This window comes from Varroa destructor, unplaced genomic scaffold (genome assembly GCF_002443255.2).
Source record: "Varroa destructor unplaced genomic scaffold, Vdes_3.0 BEIS01000006.1, whole genome shotgun sequence".
In the NCBI taxonomy this organism is placed as follows: domain Eukaryota; kingdom Metazoa; phylum Arthropoda; class Arachnida; order Mesostigmata; family Varroidae; genus Varroa; species Varroa destructor.
The window spans coordinates 25,403,757-25,426,600 of NW_019211459.1; the positions used below are offsets into that span (position 1 = coordinate 25,403,757).

At 41.5% G+C, this 22,844-nt stretch overlaps 3 long non-coding RNA genes across 7 annotated transcripts; 2 read left to right on the top strand and 1 right to left on the bottom strand.

The window, feature by feature from the left end:
* Positions 1-300: 300 nt before the first annotated feature.
* On the bottom strand, positions 301-4,573 carry LOC147755023 (uncharacterized). 5 transcript variants are annotated; one of them, XR_015330010.1, is made up of 4 exons: positions 4,366-4,573; positions 3,902-4,067; positions 3,544-3,676; positions 301-1,883 (listed from the first exon to the last, which is right to left on the bottom strand). It is a non-coding gene; the product is annotated as an uncharacterized LOC147755023 (long non-coding RNA). The 5 variants fall into 5 exon arrangements; XR_015330011.1 differs by lacking the exons at positions 301-1,883; positions 3,902-4,067 and having other exon boundaries at positions 3,471-3,901; XR_015330012.1 differs by lacking the exon at positions 301-1,883 and having other exon boundaries at positions 3,471-4,059.
* Positions 4,574-4,704: 131 nt separating this feature from the next.
* On the top strand, positions 4,705-8,050 carry LOC111253021 (uncharacterized). Its single transcript, XR_002674453.2, has 3 exons — positions 4,705-5,235; positions 6,280-6,504; positions 7,494-8,050. It is a non-coding gene; the product is annotated as an uncharacterized LOC111253021 (long non-coding RNA).
* A 2,045-nt stretch (positions 8,051-10,095) lies between these two features.
* Positions 10,096-20,020, top strand: LOC111253139 (uncharacterized). Its single transcript, XR_002674498.2, has 3 exons — positions 10,096-10,737; positions 18,595-18,670; positions 19,913-20,020. It is a non-coding gene; the product is annotated as an uncharacterized LOC111253139 (long non-coding RNA).
* The last annotated feature ends 2,824 nt before the right edge of the window (positions 20,021-22,844 follow it).

Consider the following 22,844-nt stretch of genomic DNA (forward strand, 5'->3'; position numbering starts at 1 on the left):
TCATGTGCAGAGTTGAGGAAATCTATTCTGGAGAACGCACCGTTAGGGAGAAGTTCGAGTTTTCATCGCACGTTTCAAACGTGTGCAAGGATATATTTTAGACATATAGACATAAAAACGACGTTGACTAGACTGTCATTGGGTTAAATTTCCTTTGTATTCACTGTGAGAAAAGATAATATAGAATAACACATGAAGTACACATCTTTAATTTTTTCTATCGAAAATAGCGCCGATGCAATGGCGCTTACAAAATCATGACGCTACGACATCAGTTTACATTAGAGTTCATGTGTCGCTCACAACATATTGGGCGGCAAATATGTCGTAAAGCCAACAGTGAGATTGTTCAAAGAGCGTTTTCCCTGCTATTTGTGCGAACATAGGTCAGTATTACCATTACCATTTATAGAGTCATATTGCATAGTGCTATGACATCCATATATGCAACCCTCACTTAAGGCTAACCCACTGTTCCTTCGGGACATTCTAAGCAAGGATAAACAAAAACAACTGTTCTTTTTTCATCTGCGTTTTGTGGCTTCAATGCGCGTCCATTTTCCCTTCAATAGACAAAATCCTCTTATTACTGTGCCGAGTGCTCCCTGCAGACTAAATTACACCTAGCAACAACCGTATAATAGAGACTCCGTTAGGTTAGGAGGCGTTCATCTTTCAGTCCGCGGATCCGCCCTGTCCCGTTTTAATGCAGCGTCAAACCCCTATATCGCCTCGTGCTATCTTTCTCGCATCCTCTAAGTGGTAGATATCGATACGACGCAGCGGGTAGAGGATGTCAGCGATACCTCGCATAGGAGAGCCGGAAGAAGGAGGCAGGTCACACGATTCAGCAGAGTTTGGAATTCAATACCGCAGCTTTCTCTAGCGACGGTTGGTGCCAGCCATCAGCTCGGTTAAACGCGGCCACCTTTACAGGTTCTATTACAGTTCAAAAATGGTATGACAGCGTTGCAGCAGATGCCTGGCTCGTAGACAGACGAGGATACTAGCTTCGCTGGAGGTTTCGGGGTTAGAAAAAGGCTTGTCCTTTTGAAACATAGAAACGCACGATGCCACATCAGAATCACAGCTCTTGTGCACATGTGACAATGCAGATTCGTCAATAGCACGGGAAAGGCCCCGGGGAGAGTGGTGGAGGGACAGCTTCGCCCTTAGTTTCGGTTAACTTTCTTCCTTTGGGCCACCTGCTGCCCTTCTAAACGTGGCAGATGCAGGTGCGTCCGTATGTTCGCAGGCAACTCCTGCGTTCTTTGCCGGTTTTTTATTTTGCGCAATCTAATACCTGGACCCTGAGTTTCTTTCGGTAGCTATGACCTTCAGTTTTGCGGGCTCTCGTGCACAGCATCTATACTGGATGCCGCTATTATAGAAAGGCCGGTAGAAACGTGCTAGATAGAGCACTGGCTGATGTGTCAGAGAGTAACGGGTTGTTGAATCTCTGCTACACCGGCTACTACGTACAACGGGTGTGCAGGTCTGTCACGCTTTTCCGAGGCCTCGAGCTGCCCGTGAGGTACAAGGTGCTCAGTGCTGACCACAGGTGTCCCAGAAAGGCCCTTGGCGGCGTCAGTCCTTCACTATGTTGAGATGGAGTACAGCAGCCACCATTCCGTTCAGACTTGGCAAGCCTCGGTCGGCGCGCCCTATGGGGAGGCGTTCCTGTGACTGTAGCAACCTAACTGACAAAGACCGATTACTTGGTTTGCAGGAGCTCTCTGTTTATCGGATAAGCATTGTAGAGTTAGGCAAGCAGACGGGATTGTAGCGTGTGTGCGACGATCACACCCTATGCGAGCTGGCCATTCACTGGACCTCTCGGCTGTTCTGGCCTCTTGAGGATGTTGGAAATTAGATTGGTTCTACTGGCAATGCATAGAAGAAATATAGAATTAGAAAGGAAAGACGAGAGGGTTTTCAGGATTTGGCACACACTGTCCTGGGTGTTATTCGAACGTTGTCCGCTAAACGTTGGGATACCGAAGCGAGCTCAGGAGTGCCATTGTACCATGGCCAGAAAAAGCTAGCAGTAGCAGCAACATCTGCTACAAGTGACTATTGTAGTAATTTATTCTGGTGGATGTGTATGTAGATAAGGTTGGTAGAACATAGGCCAAACAGAATTGATTGAGCCACTATCTAAACGGAAGGGCTATGCTAGATCGATTAGTTCCCTATTAACACATGCCAATACTGTGCAGAAACGTACAAAATAAAACAGTATACAACTGTTCCGCAAATGGCCAATGATCGCGTTTAGAATCAACAGAAGACGCGGCCAGTCAATATAAAACATCAGATAATTAGGATAGAATCAAGAGACGAAAACAAGCAAAAATTAAGAAACACGATAGCCCCAGCAGCGGGGCGAAAGCTGTTACGCTAACTCTAGAACGTTCCGTTAGTAGACGAATAGGGACTTCACCGAGACAAAACTCATCAAGTGTATAATAGATAAACATTCTAGTCTGTCGGACTTTTCATCGTCTGGTACTCGTGTCGTTGACTGAACACGAAAACAATTAGTATAGGGCGATTACTACTAGCAGAAATTAGTTATGGATTTTTTGAAGTTCAGAGCAAGCTTACACTCTGATCCCGTCCAACATTAGCAGCCTATCCTATTTTATAAAAATCTATGTCGAAAGGCATCCAATATGTTCACTACATTGACGTTCGTATTCGAATATCGTGTCGAAACTCTTCAGCTGCATAAGACAGTCAGGGCCACCTAGATAGCTATGGGCAGCTACAGCAATCTACTATGACACAGTAAAATCTCTATGGGCGTCACTTGTGAGTAGATGGGTGGGATACTCTACTAACCACCATCAGCCAAGCTGACTACTCAAGCGGCATTCAGGAAACTGATGAAAAGTGAAACTGAAAAGTGATGAGAAGCGCTATAAAAAATAACTCGATTACAACATTAGTATAAATGACTTTGGAAAAGAACGGTAGAGGAAAGGGCCAAGCCGTTGCAGTAGAACAGAGAATATGGCTTAAGTGAAAACTAGAGCATCGAAAAGATCATGTTCTAGGTCTTCACTCGTGCCTTTCCATATTGCTCGAAATCTGCTTGGCTGGAACAACCGGCCCCATGCATACAGCCCGACCGTTTAAAAACACCCCATGTCAAATCTATAAATAACAAATACTCTGAACAGTGATGATACACTTGAGTGTTATTATACTAAATAGTACACGATTTTATATAAAGGGTGTAATGCAGGGTGGATGAATGCAGGTAGCGCCGACTGTGTAGGAAAAACAACATATTCTCGAATACATTCTTATAGTAATTATAATTAAGGACGAACTAGATTTTAATATAACGACGCGTAAATGCAACTGATCGACCGAGTGCGTAAACAAAAAGCTACTTTTGTACCTTAAAATAGGTAATCTTTTTGAAACTTAGTACATGTAAACCATGTATATGCTTGTGACTGTCCTTGTTTCAGCAGTTCTCTTCCTTATTTATTATTCATTCAAAATTATTTAGAATATATATATTATGCTTACTTGAATGCGATAGTAAGTGCCCGACAGTTCTGCACTCAATTTTGCGGGATCTTTTTCCTGGTTTAGCAGCGCCTCTGTCCGACAGTTGGTCCTAGACAAAGGTCCCATTAGGATTATGTTCCAAGGGGCGTTCCTGTTCGGCCAAAGAACGAATTATTCCTCCGAGGAAGACATATTCTTCCACCAAGCTCATTGTGCTCGGCTAACGATTTCCATTTTAAGGTATGTCTCTCCAAACCTTCATCGTCACTAAGAATATATTGAGTTGTCAAATCGAGTTGGCTCCGAGGTGTAGGTCTTAACTCGGCTTGCCATTGTACGTGCAGAAGGTGGCGCTCGGAACAGACAAAGGATTTACCTGGGTTGAGTACGATGGTAAGTGTCTCCATTAGCCCGGTCCAGGTCAGTCATGCATGCAGTTCCCACAAATGAATGTCGTATAACAGTTCATCTTCATTTATATAACATTTTTTTTTATGAGAGAAACCAATTTATGGGAACAACGTAATCGCAATCCTGCCGAACTCACGTCCGCACGCAGACAATCAGTAAACATATTTATTATTAAAATGTGCATTTAGGTAACTGACACATGCTACGCGTTGCCTTTTTTTGTAATAGGTAATTGCGGAATCAATAAAAGAGCTTGCCTTTTTCCCGTATATAGATATCGATGACCGTTCCCTAACCTTTTTTTCCCTACCTGCACCTTTTCAACGTGTAGTATGGATTGCCACGTCACTTTAAGAGGATCCCCTATTGTACATATTTCAATTCAATTGGTTCTAATAGATATTTTTCCACCGCGAAGGGGGCACTTACTATAAACATAACAAAGCTAGAATCGTATTGAAACCAGCCGAAACGGAATCAGTCGTTTCGACCACGCTACTTTTCATGTCGCTGACAGTGGGCGTCTGCACCTTTTAGCATACTAAGTAGGTCCAATCCCAACTGCTGTCAGTTCACTATACTATAAGCGATATTAGACCAGACGAAAGATCCATAGTAAAAACACAAACAATATACACCTGACCATATTTTGAGGGCGTTAATGCTATTGAAAGTGGACAGACGCGGCTTGGGGACTATTTTCGTCGAAGGGAATTCTTGGGGAGAAAATTCTCAAGTATTTATTCGATTTGTTTGCCTATTATGCGTCGTGGTAAGGATCAACGAGGACCCAATGCTTTAGCTCAACACAGAACTCCAATAGTGCAAAGCTTGCGTTTAAGCATAATTGATGCTGTCAGACAAATTCTATTAGGATTCAACTAGCGAGATATCGAATTCTGGGTTAGTTTAACACCTTTGCGACCCGAACTAGTTGTCAGGGTGTTTTTTTTTCGACGAACAAAAATAATTTTCTATTTGAAAAAAATCTCTTGCAATCACAAGTTTTTCTGGTAAGCCTTCCGGTTAATTTAGCCATTTGTCGCACACGGAAGTGACCACAAGATCCTGGATATATATATATGTGTATGTATAGATATGTTTTGACAGCCGACGGTGAGCGAAGTCGCGGTATTCAAGGAAACAGGAGTCTCAGTCTCCTGTCACAATACTGCATACGAAAGCTGACGCTGTAAGATATGCAAGCTGAGATAGGAGGTGGATAAGTTCGTGAAGTGGTAATCAACATTACGCGAAACACTGATGCCAGGAAAAATATATGCGCCAAAGATGCAAACGGTAACTTATATACCTTATAGCTAAAAAAATAGTAGCCTTAAAGTGTTAGGTGAATTCGATTGTTTGCTGTAACCTCATCCTTATATGATATAAACTTGTGTTATATCAATCCGAGAAACTAATCGTTTAGATACCGTTGTAGCTGTTAAAGGATGACTCTCCTAGGAAACTGTGCAAGGGCCATCTCATATCTAATGTTTTTGTATTTTATGTTTATAACAAACACAAGCAAAGTTCGCATGAGGGCGAAGCCGTACGTCCAGTATTAGCGGAAGTCGACAGATCAACGAAATATTTCCAGAATTAAGAGCTAGGTGGGAAATCCACTTATAGTTAGCTAATTGGCTTCTATCATACTTGCTATTGACTGAAGTGACGAGAATTAGTGAAGCTTTGAGGAAAACAAATGAACAAGACAGGTGAAAGATCATACTGGAAATCGAGAAGAAAAACATCATCTGCAGCGTTTCGATCGTGAAGGTCTAAATCCTTTGTGATATCTCGGTTTTCGGCCTTCGTAGAACCGACTACTGGCTGCGGTCTATTTTCGCGGTTTGAGGCCAGCAAAAAAGGCTAAAAATAGCAAAAAATCTGTAGAATATTATAACGCAAAAGCAGCTTCTATAGTGAATGTATATACATGTTGATACATTATGTTAACGATTTAATGCCTAGTCATTTTTATTTTTTTTATTGTTACCGTTTTCTTATTCAAATTGTTCAGCGTATGCCTTTCGAGAAAACGTCAAGCATTATCAAAAAGGGGCCTTAGAAATTAAGCCGCATCCATGAATGGTACTTTAATAAAAAAAAAAATAGGTTAACAGAGGTGAAGAGAAAACTTATACCATGCAATATAGATATTCTTTGTAGAAACTAGCTGCCTGACGAAGATTTCTTTATTCTGTACATTAGTGCTATGTTTCAATCTCAGCAATATGTCGTCAGTATCTGTTTGGTAAACAGTCTACCGCATTAGCATCAGGGGCTATCTCAAAAATAGGGAATATCATCAGCTTGTCCAAAAAAATCTGTTTGATCCAGATCTTCACAAAACGGGCCCAGCATTAGATATCGTCGCTGATCGCGTGTACGTGGAACACGAGTTAGAGCGAAACGGGTGGTCAGTGGCTGGGAACCTTTCGAGATGTGGGCGGAATCTCATTGAAGAGGAAAACCAATTTTTGGTCACGTTTATTGATAGTGGACATCGCTACGAAGATTCGACACGCAACGTTTTCAATATCAAGAAGATCCGGCTCTTTTCAGGTATTACGGTACAAGAGCATATATTAGGTTTTAGGTCCATAGCAGTACTATATATACTGCATATCCTAGTATTAAGTTAGACCATTGTTCTGATTTGATACTGATATAGATATATAGACAAAATGTCTCGAACGACATGGGCTGTAAAATCCAAAACATATCTTTTATATATTTATCAGAATATATATCAGATCATAGCTCTGAAGAGTGGTACACTTTAGGGTAGTAATTATAATATTAGATAAGTGGAGTTCCGGTCGGAAATTCTATTTGAATATGCAGTTCTGGCGACATATGGGACACCTTACAAATAAACCGTGAATAAAAACAACCCAGGAAACTTAAGCATCATTATCGAATGGAACCTACATTACTATAATATAGGCACAAATAAATACAAGTTGCTCCATGTAAATAGGGACATGATTAACACGGACTTGAACAAGGGACGTTCTTAAGGTACTGGATAGGCTGACTGCGTCTGTCCGGTACCGCTAGCTTTTTTGTAGCCGTAGTCTTATCCATGGTAAGAGTCGATCTGCGTTGTTGTCGTGTGATCGTTATTTTTAGGTCGTTTAAACGAAAAATAGAGATTCGTGTTTTTAATGCGAGATATTTCGCCAACATCCGTAACGTTATAATAACTTTTTACAATAATCACCTGTCAGCTTATCGGAACATAAATTGAATAACAGTAAACCATTACTAAAGCGAGTTTCAAACAGACAAACTCTCTCTATTAATAGATACATTTCTAGGTACCCGCGTTAAAAATAGCCGCCATTGTGTACTTTATGTCATGGTACCGGACACATTATATTTTTTTCGACACTTCTATTCAGCTAATTTTCTGAGCCGGTTTGCCACAGGTCGGTATGGCTTTACAGGCACATGTTCAGGGAAGGCTATACAATGATTGAAGGCGCTACCGCTTCTAGGTCATTCTCATTTATTTTGCCGTTCAGGAAGATTGGACTGTGACTTTACAGACTGGACGTCGACGTCGCTGCCAGCAGTGGGATATTGGCTGATCGATGAAACAAGTGGAGTTCGCTGGAAAGCTCTTCCTTAAAGGGAAGACTTGCCCTTCGCGCAAACTCAACTCCGCCGAGCCGGAACTCTGGATCATCGAAAATCGACGGGAAAAGTTGAAAAGCCTTCTCTGTGCTAAGGTCATCGGCCAGCATGTCTCATCACCGACGGCGTCTCTGACACCGACGTCATTCTCCCGTACGCTCTAAATGAGTCCTCTGAAGACAGTATACGAAAAACATTGTACCGTGAACATCGTATCGCTACAACATAGTTATAAATACCGACAATTTTATGTTATCATGTTCATCATACAATAACATGTACAATGTGTAGCGAAAGCTGCATATTCTTATTAGAGACCATGCACGTTTCTAAAAACGAACCCCTGTGCACTAGCACTTCTCATATTTGAACTATACGCATATATAATTCGTAATATATGCTTTGAAATAACAAATAAACAGTTAAAGGAGGGCAAACTTTAGTGAAAATCCTATGGGCCTTACATGCTCTCTAAGGCAAACCTCGTATGCAAGTTTTCAATTGCGTCCTTTAAAGCACATGCTTCCAAGCGAATTGGAAAACGTTTTAAAAATAATAAATTTTCGCCCAAGGCTTCGTGACTTTCTGAATGTAGTTTAGAACATCGTTTTTGTTTCTTATATACTACTCTACATTTAAAGCACGTCAGTAGTAATACGAAACTTAAAGTTAGCTAGACTCAAATACAGCCTTGCACCGGCAGCTGTAAAATTGAAGTTTTTCTCACTATTCACAGTTTCTGACCTCACAGGTTTTCATGGTATCAAACTTCGTTTAACGACCTATGCGATGATCTATTCAAGGGCTCAACACAGTGTCTTCTAGAGCGCTATTTTATGTATTTTCTGTTCTTCAAGACAAACGAATTTTGCAAACAACGATAGGAGCAAGCGTTGTTGATCACCTGCAAAAGTTGTACTACAAAGGTCGTGTTACTGTTTTTTTCTTATCTAGGTATTGTACTCCAAGTTTCAAGCAATATTATTGTCGTGTACTATAATTATTCTTCAATTTTGTTCAATATTAATTACGTAGATCGTGTCTTGGCTCTGACCCTTCAGGAGTACTAGCACTCAAAGATGTCAAGTTACGCGCCAGCGTTAAGCCGGAAGCTAAATTGGTGCCAGTTTCCTGCTCGAAAAGTTCGAAATCTACGCAAGAATAGGGTCCTGATTGCTTGATCAGGTCTTGAATCTATGTTGAGCTTTACGACTTCTGGGCATTTATTAACCTGTTCGCATCTAATAATCACGCGTGGGTCATTCAGTTAGCCCTCTTGCCTAACTCGACAGCAACACTTTATACATTTCGCCCTTATCCTTTTAATTTCAAGACATGATCGACTCGCGTCCCCATTGCAAATATTGTAATCCGCTCTTATGTAGGCACTTGAAGTAGGGTGAGGAAAAGCAAAACCTCTTCTTTGCCCCCCTAACCCTTATTCAATTCGTTCTGTCGGCTCTGTAAGAACTTTTTACCGAAAGCTAAACCCCAGCATTATGGGTGCGTAACATTGTTGATGACGACTCTGTATTCCTTGCTGGTACGTCTCTTTCGCATATCCCTGTTTAAGAAACCGAAAAACAAAACAGACGTACGTTAGCAAAACGGAACATTGAAAGAAAGCAACCGCAGCAGTGGTACTCTACTTTCATTATTACGGCAATATCTGATTGCACTTTGCGCTACCGGTCAAGGCGCCGCGGCGCTGAACCGGCACCGTTCCCTGAATGACATGATCCCTGTATTTGAAGAAAACTGAACAGAGCTGATTTCCCGAACTGCACAACTTACTTGGCGAAGGACGCCTAAAGCAAGTGGTATTTGGCGACTTTCTCGTTATCATTACTGTCTCTTGATCTTATCTTCCATCTATATATTTTTCCTTTCTTAACACCAAAGCCAGCACAAAGCAACAAGCCCTAGTCCTGGTTTTGGAATTGATGACTGCCCCAACGAAGGCGCTAAAGGAAGACGATGTGCCGTTTACCAGTTGAGCATCGTCCGGGTAGAGGGCAGCGGCAATCGCGCAAGTTCACATTCGCTTACGTCTAGGGAAGGAAAAAGAAAAAGCCTATACGGATAGCCAGTTCGGTGGGCTGCGTTTCATTGGCTAAGTGTGGATCGACGCGTAGAGTTACGCAGAAACAGCAGCTGTTGTATTATACTACAAACGTCTAGAGCAACGATGCTGGCCTTGGTAGTGATTGGAGCGATTGGACCGCCGTTTCTGCCGCTGCTGCGTCAAAAGCCATTGCAAAAATATAGATTTAGAGCGAACCAGAGCCATGGGGCATATGCGAATGGAGTGTAGAAATGAAATGGGCTAAAGAGAGGAGGCTCCCACGGATCTTAGTAACAGAATCGTGTTTCCAGCACCAACACCCGTAGCCGCTCGCTCCTCAACTATTGTACCATTCGCTCTTGCTTTTTTCCCCTTTCCGTCTCGCACGTTATCCTCGTTCTCGCTGGGTCCGTTGACTGAAAGCGCGAAACTCTGTCGGACAACTAAGCGAACATACGCGAGGAAGGGCCGGATAGAAAGCGCGCAAGCATCGAACAAATATATTCGGCGAGTCCGAAGAAAACGCTACGTGGCAAGAGGACGGGAGAAAAAGTCACCGGTAGGAAGTGATGCCCCAACGCAGGTCGCAGTCGGTCCGGTGTTCCCACCCGTAAAAGGGAAAAGCTAGAGAGAGAGAGAGAGAGAGAGAGAAAGCAAGAGGGTTCGCGTGGAAAAAGGTGGGATAGAAAAGCTTGTTCTTAAACTTAAAAGTACGTGAAACGGTGCGGCCCTAACAAATAATGGAGAAAAGAACTGGCTATGGCCATACACACTGGCACCCTGTAGGTTTGACGTACGGAACAAGACATACCAAAAACGCCACATTCTGCCCGGACTATTTGGCAATACATTGCAAGTTCCTAGATATCCGCCTGTAACCGGCTATTGAGGTCGGGGTCGAACAACAGAAATAGCGACCAGCTTGAAAAAGGCTCAACAGAATTTTTTAGAAGTAAAAACACCGGCCGACGACTCCGAACTGTACGAATCTGATCGACGAGTTCCTATGTCAGAGACGGATTTGAAACATCAAAAGGAAACTCAGCAAAGTGTAGAGAACGAGGCAAGTGTCAGCTTCATCTTGTCTAATGGTATGTACATATGTATAGTGTAGATTTATGTCTACGTACAACGTTTCACTTAACTGATGAAAACTGTTGCAGTTAGCCACTAGAAGAAATGTATTTGTGTTTGTTAGTCTTAAATAGCTTATTTGTGTTGGGCACGTGTTGAGTATATCGGCACCAGATAAGGGACTCACTATACACCTATATAGGAATCGGTGGCGGCCAGAGCTGGATGATGTATACGTGAGACAATGACCATCACAGTATCCTTATAGTGATATCATCTCGGCCACATGCCTACATTCACGGCAGTCACGTAAAACGCGTTACGATGGTAGGTACAGAGTTGTTTGCAAGATCTGTTCATAGCACAAAAATGATAGCGGTTTTAGTGGACTATATTAGCTTTGTCCACCGCTGCGATGACGCGCCGATGGAAATCATAGGGATAATTTACGTTTTCCACCGATGACCAAGACTGGGTTGGATGTAGATAGGTGTAAACTCGCAGGCAAGAGCCGCCCGAGGAGTTCGTTAATGATCCCGTCCTTTACCTTGGGGTAGTTCAAAGTCGGACAGCCTTTAATACATAAACGAGATTGTGCTCAGAGCTTGCGAAGCGAGCGAGCTGTTATAGATAGAAGTATATTGTAGCTTTCGTTTCGTATGTCTGGAAGGCCTTGCGGTTCATTTCGAAGACGTTTCAGATTGCGTTAATGTTGCTCTCAGAATCACTGCTCTTATGATATCTTGTACGATAATTCTTGGGTTAACTGATGTCGTTTGCAAAGTAATTTTCGGACATGAAAAATAATCCTCTAACACTACTAACCACATCGCAAGCCAGGATCCTCAACCATGTGGACTCTTCTGTGCCTAACCCTGTATATTACGTCTATTCTACACAATAAACGCCAAACTGATAAATATTATAATAAATAGAAAGATACACTAGGTTTTAGGAAATAAGAAATAGGGAAACTTTCGGAAAAGCAGATACTATATATACAGGTCAAGATCGGAAAGGTTACAGGAAAAAGTGTACACCGTCGTTAGGCATGGTCAATCAGGAACCCTCTCGGTTGATGGTAACAATCTGATTCTTATGGAGGTTAATACACCACCGCTGTCCGATCTCGCTGAAGTATTACTACCAAGCCTGAGGCGAAGAAGTCTTTGTTATGCGGCCAAGTGTTTATGTGTCCCTAGCAGCGACCCCAGTATCTGGCGCATAATAGCTGTCCATCGTGAGGAGGTCGACGTTAGGTAACATGGGGTCAGACAACGAACCTTGGCTAGCTGATGCGAGACAACGTAATCAGGCTTCGCCTAGTCAACAATATCTGAATACGCTCACATGCCGATTGGATGCATCAAGTGGACTGAGATCTGATATAGTCAGGATCAGTTTTCTAGTCGTAAACTGATACGATTACCGAAGACTCCGACTGAGATGGCTGAATTTTCAGACATTTCTAACTAGCTTACAGAGTATACAGAGAGTAAAGAGAGGAGCCTTTCGATGTTTTTAATAGGTATCATATCCTCTGCTTGCTGAAAAAAACTAGTGAATTTAGTAACGCTGATTGTCGTATCACAGAGTGCGTGACATGGGATTTTGTGTACCTGTTCCTGTTACTGGACAAATGCCATCTCATTAAACTAACGCGTATCCATGCGTGGTGTATAAACGTGAAATGTCGCATTGGGCTCTGTTCATATTTGCTTGTAGTTCAAGTTGTAGAAGTTGAGTTGGTACTTATCAAAGTAATATCATATACATATGTTGTAGACTAGAATAGAACTGATAAGCTTTATCGAGACGCAAACAGTTATGAAGTATATAGATAATTTCTAACATCACTAGGAAGCGCACCTAAGCGTCACATGGCAATTATATACTTTCAATCTTCAATGGAATCAGACTTATTCTAAAAGAACCGTTTGGAAAATAGAGGTTTAACAATGTATCTTTCGAATGCGACCGTTGGCAACAGTAATTTCGTTTTGCGTAGGACTTCAGCTGCTGGCCTGCGCGGTAGACTGTACACATTTTTGCTTGTCACCGTCCAAATCTATCCTTTGGTAGGCATAGCCGATATCCTTATGGCGTTTGATGCCTTGCTTTTTCTTTGTAGCACACGGCTTGGCCCAAACTCGATTAGCTGCTATTTAAATTTTAACTAATATACTTCAACAAATGTTCATCAGACCAATCAAGTTACGCTGTAAAATGGATCGGTGAAACACAAGTAACAAATTTTACCTTGTTTGAATCTGAAAACTAACCAGAAAAACCTGAAACAGGCAAAAACATTTGCATTTGATAGAGCTATAGCGTTGCTTTGGTACCGATGCTAAGCTTCACGCACTCTTACAAACTGACTATGCCTGATAAAGGTTTAATAAAGTGGACAAACTATGCAGGGTACGGGGTTGCGTCGATATCTGTATGCGATGTTACACCAAGCATTTCATAGGACTCAGTCCCACCTTAACGACTCCGAGAGTCCTTGGCAAATTTTTCGACGAAGGATTTCTTCTATTATGCGCAGCCAAATCTCTCATTTAAAAGCAGCGCATTCTCACACCGTTCTTAGGAATAGGTTTAGCTGCACCCAAAAGTTCTAATCACGAAGACGTTAACGCAATAAGATATAGAACTTCTGTCTTGTTGGTATCGTGGCCCCTTTGACACTATAGTTGCATCTTCGCTTAGTGGAGCATCGGATCCCTCATTTACTCAATCGAGCCCGCGCAGTTCCTATTTGTTTGCTTTATCTAGTATTCAGTCTTATTTAAGGAACGGCTCCGGGTTCCCGGATAGTACGAAAACGCATTCGTCCATGGTTCCTAGGATGCGAAATTTCTAAAGATCCACCGACTGATCGTACCTTTTTTGTGGAAGCGGCACGAAATCCTTTGCAACAGAGCTCCTCACAGAACCAATTATTTATAGCATAGCGAGGTCTAGGTTCTAATATGGTGCGGGGAAACAATATACTATTCTCGTGGCCAAACAAACGCGGTTACGAGGTGAGCTAATATGAAAACTCCATTGTTCAAAAAAAAAATAGCTGAGCTTTAGATTTCAGCTTATTTCTATTTCATAGTATAAGTGTTCGTTCCTCAATGGAATCTGCGATCATAGGTGAGATACAGTAGATCAATATTATAAGATTTTTATTGCGTTAATCTCAGCCATTCATTGAACGCGGAAGGCCGCCGAGTGCCTTGCAGCTTTGCCGTAATTACTTATGAAATCTTAATAGCACTATTTAAGAGAAACAATCATGATCTTCACCACCCCTCAGATCCAACAGCCACTGTAAATGGCATGAAATGAGAAATCTATTCTCAGTGTACAGCTGTTGGGACCGGACAGGATATATGATTGAATAGCGCGTGTTTGCTAATTATTTTTTCGTGCACGTAAGTGACAGAGAAAGCACGTTTTGCGCATTTGTATGCAGAATATGCCCTGAACCACAACGAGAAAAACAAGCACATTATTATTTTTTTTTTTAATCATACCATGCAGTGTTCTATATTTTAACGAGACGGGCGTTTACTTTTCTGTAATGGCAGAAAAACTGCACTGCGTTAGCGAGGTTGTGAGGTGTAAAGGTTTGACCGCTTGTTACATCTAGCGCAGCTTCGAAACATGGACGGTAATATGAATGGAATATGTGTAGGGGCATTTTGTAGATCGGTTACTCGCTTTGGCGAGGGGACGTTTCCTAGGTCTTCCGCTGATCCAGTTTGCCCCTTGACGCTTCACCGTTGCCCTAGGCAATGCAAGAGTTAGGGGGTTGTAGCAGAGACCGAGGCGGGTACACAACTGAGGTTGTCTTGCTGATCTCAGACACCCGTACATTTACTGGGAAACTGGTCAGTCGCCTACCCATACGCCTACCTTTGCACTCGGGTCGCCCACTACGACTAGCCCTAAACCCCTTACGTGGACTCCGCCAACCGTTCCATCGTGTCAATAAAGTGTTCATATTTATGTTGCCCTATGGTTCGGTCCCCCTTTCTGCCATATGCTCAGGGGAATCTTCGACACCGCTCGTTTTCGCCTTGCATGGTCTTCAGCCAGAAGCCATCACCTAGCAGCTTGCTACCTAGTGGCCAACAACTAGCCGGTTAGCCAATACATAACTCAGCCATCTTGTCGAACAACAAGATAGAGGATAGAACGGGATCTCCAATAGGGGTGTACCAGCCGCAATTGTATGCTACACTATAGACTACTACGCTGGAGCGGTGAAAGAGTTGGATTGAGATAACCTTCTTTTCATGCCTAGCTTGATCCTATAAAAAAAAAACTGACGGCACCCACACTTCTCGACTGATTGGAACAAAATTAGACTGAGGTTGCCGTGCTTGCGAAAGGGCTTGAATAGGAACAGGTTGGATACAGAAAACGTCCGATATTGATGATTACAGACGGAACAGAGCGTGGGTACGTATCAGGCTCAGCCTTAGTGAGCAAGCGCCCTTATATTAGGTCGCCTATTTACGCTTTTTTGGATCTCCCGTATCTTGAGACGCTGTCCGAGCATCTCGATTCCGTCCAACCTGACCTAGGAAAAGTAGACCCGTCTGCAGTATCTACCCTCAGGTATGCCGCGGGCCACACGCTCGATGACGTAGCAGGTGGGCCATCGGGGATCCGATAAAAAGGTTCTGGGAAGTCTTAGCTAAAAGGAGACCAAACTATGAGTTAAAAGAAGACTCGTTAGAAGCCTAGGAGACTTGGAAGACTTACGTACATTAACCCGCTATATACTTAACCATCTGTACGGGTTTACTAACCTACCTAACCAACACGGGTCTACGGCAGCATCAGAGGTACAGAATCGGCTTTATTGACGTTCGCTGTTATCCTGGAAGTCTAGCAAAGCGAAGCTACACAACGGAAGCGATGTGTGGCAAGCCAGTTGAACATCGCCCACATTTGGTCGCTGCTTGTCTCCTGCTGACTGTAGTTTGTTCGGCGGTTGAATGTCGCATCGTTCGGTGGGCAATCACGCAAAAGGCTAATGAAGAACCTGCCACCCAGTTAATGCCGGTGGAGCACTGGGCACAACGAGATGATAAGGACGGAGCTCCGATAGCGTTTGACACTAAAATTACCTAGTCAAAAACTCCTGAGAAAGAAAACGGCCAGTCCCCGTGACCGCTTAGTGGGCAACTATTGGCCTGCTATCTTAGGAACACGCTAGGATCTAGATTCGAACTCGGGCATATACACGTTTCGTTTCAAACTAGCCGTTTGATATAATGTCTAACGGTGATACTGGGCGTAAAACTCGAAACACGGAAGAAACGTAGCCAGAGATCGGAGGTCGATCGAAAAAGACAACTCTATTTTTAATGACGAGAGTGAAGAGCTCCGGTGAGCTCTAATGCTACTGGTGTACAGTTATGCGACCGTACGGACACGGGCACCTATAACAAGGCAGGTGCCGATAGACGCGATTAAATTCAGATGGGTTGCATTTTCTCGTGTTGTTGTAAGCGCCTTTCCATACTTACGCATTGATCGTGACGTGAAGAGCTACGGTGGGGGGCAGCGAGATATAGACGTGGCAGAGTAAGCAGTTGAAGCCGTGGAGAGTAAATGTCTATGGGAGAGTGATTACAGGCAGTGCTCCTTATCTGGCCTAACGATTTTTCAGTAAACATACTGCGGTCTATGAAATCTCTTCATTGAAATTCTAACGATTAATATAGTGCTGCTAACCCTGAATTCGACATTTTATTGACTCTTGATTAAGTGTCATCCTTCGCTGTTGGAGGAAGGGTGCAATTACCCCTCTCGCTAAGGTCATCTATCTAAAGTGCTATTCTGGTCGTATGGAATCGCCACACATCATCTCAACTGGATATAACTATATTTGGTAGATCTCTTTACATGTACCTCTTAGTAATTTTGTTCTTACACGCGTATAGGTACAATAACAAGTTTATAAGGAAATATTTGTTCGTACAAGCTGGTGAAGTGCACTCGACTAACTTGAAAAATTCTCTGAGTCACATTTGAAGTTTAAACTGTAGCCCTGACTAGCGCCACCATAGTAATAAAAATTAATTAATTATTACAATGGCAAAACAAAACCGTCTTCTTTTATTCAAAGCTGTATAACTGTGGCTGTGTTCGCAGGGCTCCAACTAGCGTATCAGCTATGGTAAGAAGGTATATAATATAAACAGTAACGGTGACTGCTAGACGACTGGACGGCATCGCTGCAAAAAACAGTATTACTGGTCTTAATCATAGACTGTTCGATAGAAGGGATTGATCACTCACAAGTATAGAGGAGAAATAAAATAATAATCGTTTAATTATACAATAGAGTACAACGCTGGTAAAATTCGACATCATACCCGATAGAAAAAGTCTTCTAAGGTAAAAACATACATCACTGAAAAGAACCGCACCGAAAAGTCCTTATTGCTCTTAATTTTACAGAAATTTACAGTACATAGACACCGGTAATTTAAAGACAAAGAAGAAGAGAAAAGCTCTATCACCCCTTTACATATCATCACTAAGCTACTTTACTGTTACAGATGTCTTCTCATTATTGTCCATTGTACCGCAAGATCTTTCTGTTGTTCTTTTATACTGCAATTTTCCTTCTGTTTTTTAAGACCTGGATTATTTGTGCAAATGTGTTAAAATATGTCATATAAAACAGAGAAATGTAACAAAACAATAAGCGTGTTTCATCCTGCGGAAAAAAAATATTTCTCTCATACTATCACTACGATAGCTCGCAGTGACATTAAATGAAAAGCGGGCACTAGTCGCTAGCGGTAACGCCAGCAACGGCACGATTCCAAGTGATCATAATCCAATGCTCATCGTTGTTCATGCAAAGAAGTACGTGCCATAGAGTAGCCTATAGTCGGTGCGTCATAATGCGTCAAGATGGAGTGGGGTGAAACGTACGGGGTACGTGCATGTTTGTCGTCCTTGGCTTAGCCCCGTTTGTCCTGTACTCCTGGCTCAGATGAGCCTGTACTGTTTGCCTAACTGCCTGCACGTCTGTATGTCTACGCAGCTCGTAAATGACAAAAGCGCAAGGTAAAAACCAACGATTTTTTAGTAGCATGACGAAAGATATCAGCTGCAGTAGAATCATGGCTGGCCAAACGCGTGGCTGGATTAATCTATTCCAGCATAGATACGCGTATGTTGTTTGGGTAAGGGATGATGGTGACCGTATACAATAAAGGGAAATCATGCAATTACTGCTCGATCTAAATGTCTAGAACCCAATAGTGAATGGTGGTCTACACGATTTTCTCCGCTAAGCGTCTTGTAACGATTGGAAATCGCTTCTTTAAGACATTATTTGTTGTTCTGTTTTAAATTAGTGCTTTTCTTTTTCTTTCAGACGCTAGATTTAGAGCATTTATTGATGCATTTCTGTAAGAACTTCGACTGGGTAAATAAGTAAAATTAGTAAAACCGCTGTGGTGCAGATCAGATAATGCGACAAGTAAGTTGTATGCTTAACGCGTAAGTTGGACGCCGCATTAATGGGTCTAATGTGTTGTGGCTTATATTAGTTATTGAGTCCATGAAATCGCCAATTTCTGTCTTGGAATGGGGGCTGACTTTGACAGGTAGATCAGTACGCTTTATATAGAGACACATGTTTAGGGATAACAAGTTTGTGCACACTTAAGAAATATTGAATATCAAGCCTAGGTTTAATGACTCGCCTTGAACGGGCCCAGCACATAAACCCTCTTTCTTAAAAGGTTTATTTTTTAGCTGACTTAGACCGCACTACCACTCGCTAAAACAAATGAAAGACTGACTACTTGAACGTTGATTGGCCGAACCCCCGAGGGTCTTTACAGGTTCTTTCACGAAACAGCACAATTCTACCAGCTACAGGATGCTACGGGGTAATTATTTGCACGTGTTAACTTAGAGGTAAGTTTGGTTCAGTAAACTTTAGTCCAGTACAAGGTTTAATATTGTTGTAGATTGTTATTTAACCCTTTTGCGTCGTCATGTATACCGTATTTGCGTATAAAGGTAAGACTATGTAAGAAGTATAAAGCCGTCTTCGATGTGATGTCTCGAAAGAGGGTGGGTGTATGTTGTATATTGTGTATGTTATCTCTGTTCATGAGTGATGGCAAACAAGGTAGAATGAGTCGTGATTGGTTTGGACAATACTTCTGATGGTAACGGACTGTTGCGATAGAATCGTACGCATTAGTTCTGAGAGACGTAACGAGAGCCAAGAAACATTTTGAAAGAATTTCTGAATAATATAGACTACGGGCTCTAGAAAGAGATCCGATCTAGCTAATTGTGCATCTGGCCTGAAGACGAAGTAGGAGTGATTCCTGTTAGGGCGAGGCTCCGTAATATATATTTTAGCAGATAAGTTACCTTTGAGTAAAACTTTTAGCGAAGCCTGGTCTAAATATAATACTATTTGGCTAAGTATGTATGTTTTCGAACGTTATTACCGGCCATTTTATTGTACTTTTGCTGATGCACGCTGTGGTTTGCAAAAAAAATTTGCATACGAGAAGGTAATTTTTTCAATTGAAATAAGTTTCCGTGCTCATGATCATATGGAAAAGTTATTCTGAACTGAATACCTAACTCAACTAAAAACTTTACATGTAAAATTAGTCACTAAATAAAACGGTTTGAATAACGCTTCCATCAGCACTTACTATTATTTTTATTATTATTTGTTTTAACCATTGATCCCCAGCAGACTCATAATCTCCCGGACCGGGTGTTCAATCACTTTCACTCCACGAGGTTCATATCATGGTCTCGTGATTTCATTTTTTTTTCCTTTAAACAAATGACTGTCTCAAAGACAGCTTAAGCTGGGGGATGAAATGGCTTATAAATTTCCTGTAGCTTCCTCGACTGCATGGAGACGGTGCCTTAGCCGTTTCTCGTGGCATATAATTGCTTAAACCTGGATCCCCGGGTCGGCCGAGAACTGAAAGTCCGAAAAGCTAAGAGAATTAGTAGTGCTGACCGTAGTGCGAGGTGGGCGTGAAATTTGTGAAGATGCTGTCCCTCAAACGTGATGATGTGAGCCAGTGTCGGCGCAAAACGCTACTTCGAAGGGTCGCAGGACATCACTGCTTCCCTCGTCCTTTCAGCTGACTAAACAATGGCGCTTTAATGTGGTCATAGCCGGACGATTGGCGAAGGCACCTGCCATCGAGGATAGAGGGAATGGAGCCAGGCGCAGCGGTTCAGTTGGACATGGGGACCGCTATGAGTACGCATAACCTGGACGATTGCTCCTTCTACGGCTAACTCCGGAAACAAGCAAGGTCATATGTGATCAATCACAAAAGAAATAGTAAAAATCGTCGCCGAAAAACAACAAAACGGCACTTTAACGTAGAACCTTTGTTTTGACAGGCAGGGAAACCTTTTTTACTTTTATCGCATTTTTAATCATATTATGTTGCTATTAATTGTAAACAACACGCACTGTTTCCCTAGCTACTTTAACAGCTCATTTAAATCATACCAGTAGCAGTCTATTTATACGTATTAGTAATATTAGTACCAGTCAATAAGGTAAAATTTAGTATCAGCATCACGTAGCTAAGTGCTTGTACATCTTGCTAGCCATGTGCTATTATATATGAATTTTACGTTTGTTATCATCTTGCACAGTTGAAGTTTCGAGAACTTGATAGTGATCATGGGCTTAAGGAATGGGGTACAGTGATGTCCGCTAATTTCCACAGCAAAGAAAAATTTACGCCAGACATATAATAGCTACAACAGCTAAAATGCCCCTACACGTAAGTATTGATCCACAACTGAAACTGTTGAAAAAGTCCAATGAAATGCAACTTGTAGCCGACGAAAGTTTAATTTTCTCTAATATATTTTACTAAATATGAAATTTGCCCGAAGCAGATCTCGAGAACTATTCGTTGTAATTAGCGTTTTTTTTCGCTCCTGTAAATATGGAGAAACGTATAGACAGCCATTTAAATACATCTGCGCGGACGTTAGCTTTTTAAAAGTATTGTTGAAGCTGGCCTCTTAAAATTGACGCTTATATAGAATACGCTGTTCAGAGTTGCTTTTAGAAGTTAAACTAACAAACTTCTCGCCCTCATGCTTATAGGTCGTCCCTTTATCAGTAAGTGACTCTAGAAGGTACGGCTATAATAGGAACTATTATTCAATCAGCTCAATGACTTCAGCTTCAATAATATATTAAGACAACTCAATGACATACCGCAACTTAGCCGTTACTCTCTAACTGTATAATCTATACTCAGATAGAACTTGTATCTCTAAAAATTGAAGATGAACAGTAATAATATTTAGGATAAGATAATACGTTACCGCGATTTCAAATAGACTTACATTATTATCTTTTTTGTTAAATTATTAAATAAATGGTAGTATGCATTTATTTTCATACCAGGCTAAGTGCAATTATTAGCCATACACTTTATGCGTAAATTTAAACTTACGTATGTGACAATGCAATTGAAATTATAAGTTTTTCATAGCCAATACACAAAAGCGGGCCTTCCTCTTATGAAAGACCATCTCAGTGCAAAGTCCTTTTTTTATATGGCTGCTATTTTCTGGAGCCTTCGTTTCGCATCTAGGTTTGACGAAGGCCTTTAAGAACCGGGCGGAGCTTTCTCTACCTACAACGACAAACATTCAAGGAATCGCACGTAGCACTCAAAATATAATGAATCTACAGTGTAGTGGGTTTGATGGTGCTATTATAGCTATGCGTCGTATTCCTGTATTTGAACAACGATAGTTAATCCTCAGATATCTTTACCAGCCCGTTTGCTACGTGTCTTCGATTTCTTGTATGTTTGAGAAATCTGTGCTCGTTATTAACTTAATGGAGCTTCAATATTTGGGACACTATTTTTATGATAAATGTATATCAATGCTATTAAAGACCTTCCGTTGTAAAAGCTAATTTTTTTTCTTCCTATGTATATACTATGCTTAATCCTGCCCCTATGTGTTGTGAACTTTTGCTGTGAAGCTAGTTCGTAGTTCACTTGTAGAACCTGTCGTTTATTTTTTCTAGAAATACATATAATTACCATTATATCCATCCGTATTTACTCAAATGCGTGCTATTTCACATAGCCCCATTGTTCTTCTCACCACCCTTGTTGACCCCTTCGACTTGGGTTATCATGCTGGGAGACAGCATGTGCGAAACTGCTTGTCCTTTTCTCGCGATCTGTAGCCTAACCCCATTAGCCGTTCTCGTGCAGAATTGCTTAGCCCTTGTTATGTCTAGAGTGTATAGATTTAGTAAATGTATTTTCCGAATTTGTTTACACAACTTTAAAACGGTTTTAGGCTTGAAAGCAAAAATATTGCGTTGGCAGGATCGATTCATAAAACGAGGAGGTGCAGCTTTGAAAAATAACCTTCCTTATACCAGCCTCATTTCCTTCTTATATATATATATATATATATATATATATATATATATATATATATATATGTTTTTCCAACTCTGCTTTTTCTAATTTTTTTTCCTCATAGGCCTAACTCTTTTGTTTTAGTCGAAATACGCACTACTACCATTTGTCATATGCTGTCATTTAGATGGTGACGTTAGTGCTGTGTTTAAATAGAAGTCTGAGGTACGATAGTCTAAGCTTCAAAAAACAATTTCTACTATAATTTTTTAATAAGAAATTGTCGACATTTTGAAAATTAATCTGCGGAAGCAATGTTTGGCTAGTATGGTGGATTACAGAGATCCAACTATAACTTCTGCATTTTCGCCAGCGTGATTCGTGCGGCATATAATCTTCTTTTTCTTTTTATTAAATCGCTAGAGGCGCAAATGCTTTGTGCACGCCTTACATAATCTTGCTAGATAGCGTCGCGGTCCAGGTGTGCAGCTAGAAGCACAGCTTCCCGGATGGTTCGGGTCGGTTATACATCCGTATGTTGGGTGACAGTGTTAGATTTTAGAGAAAAAAGCCACGCCCCATACGCATGTTGTGTCTCTAGAATGTTGAAAATCTCTGTGTGAACACGTACATTATATATGTATCGTAATAATAGATGGAATTTGTTTATTATACTGAATGTGATC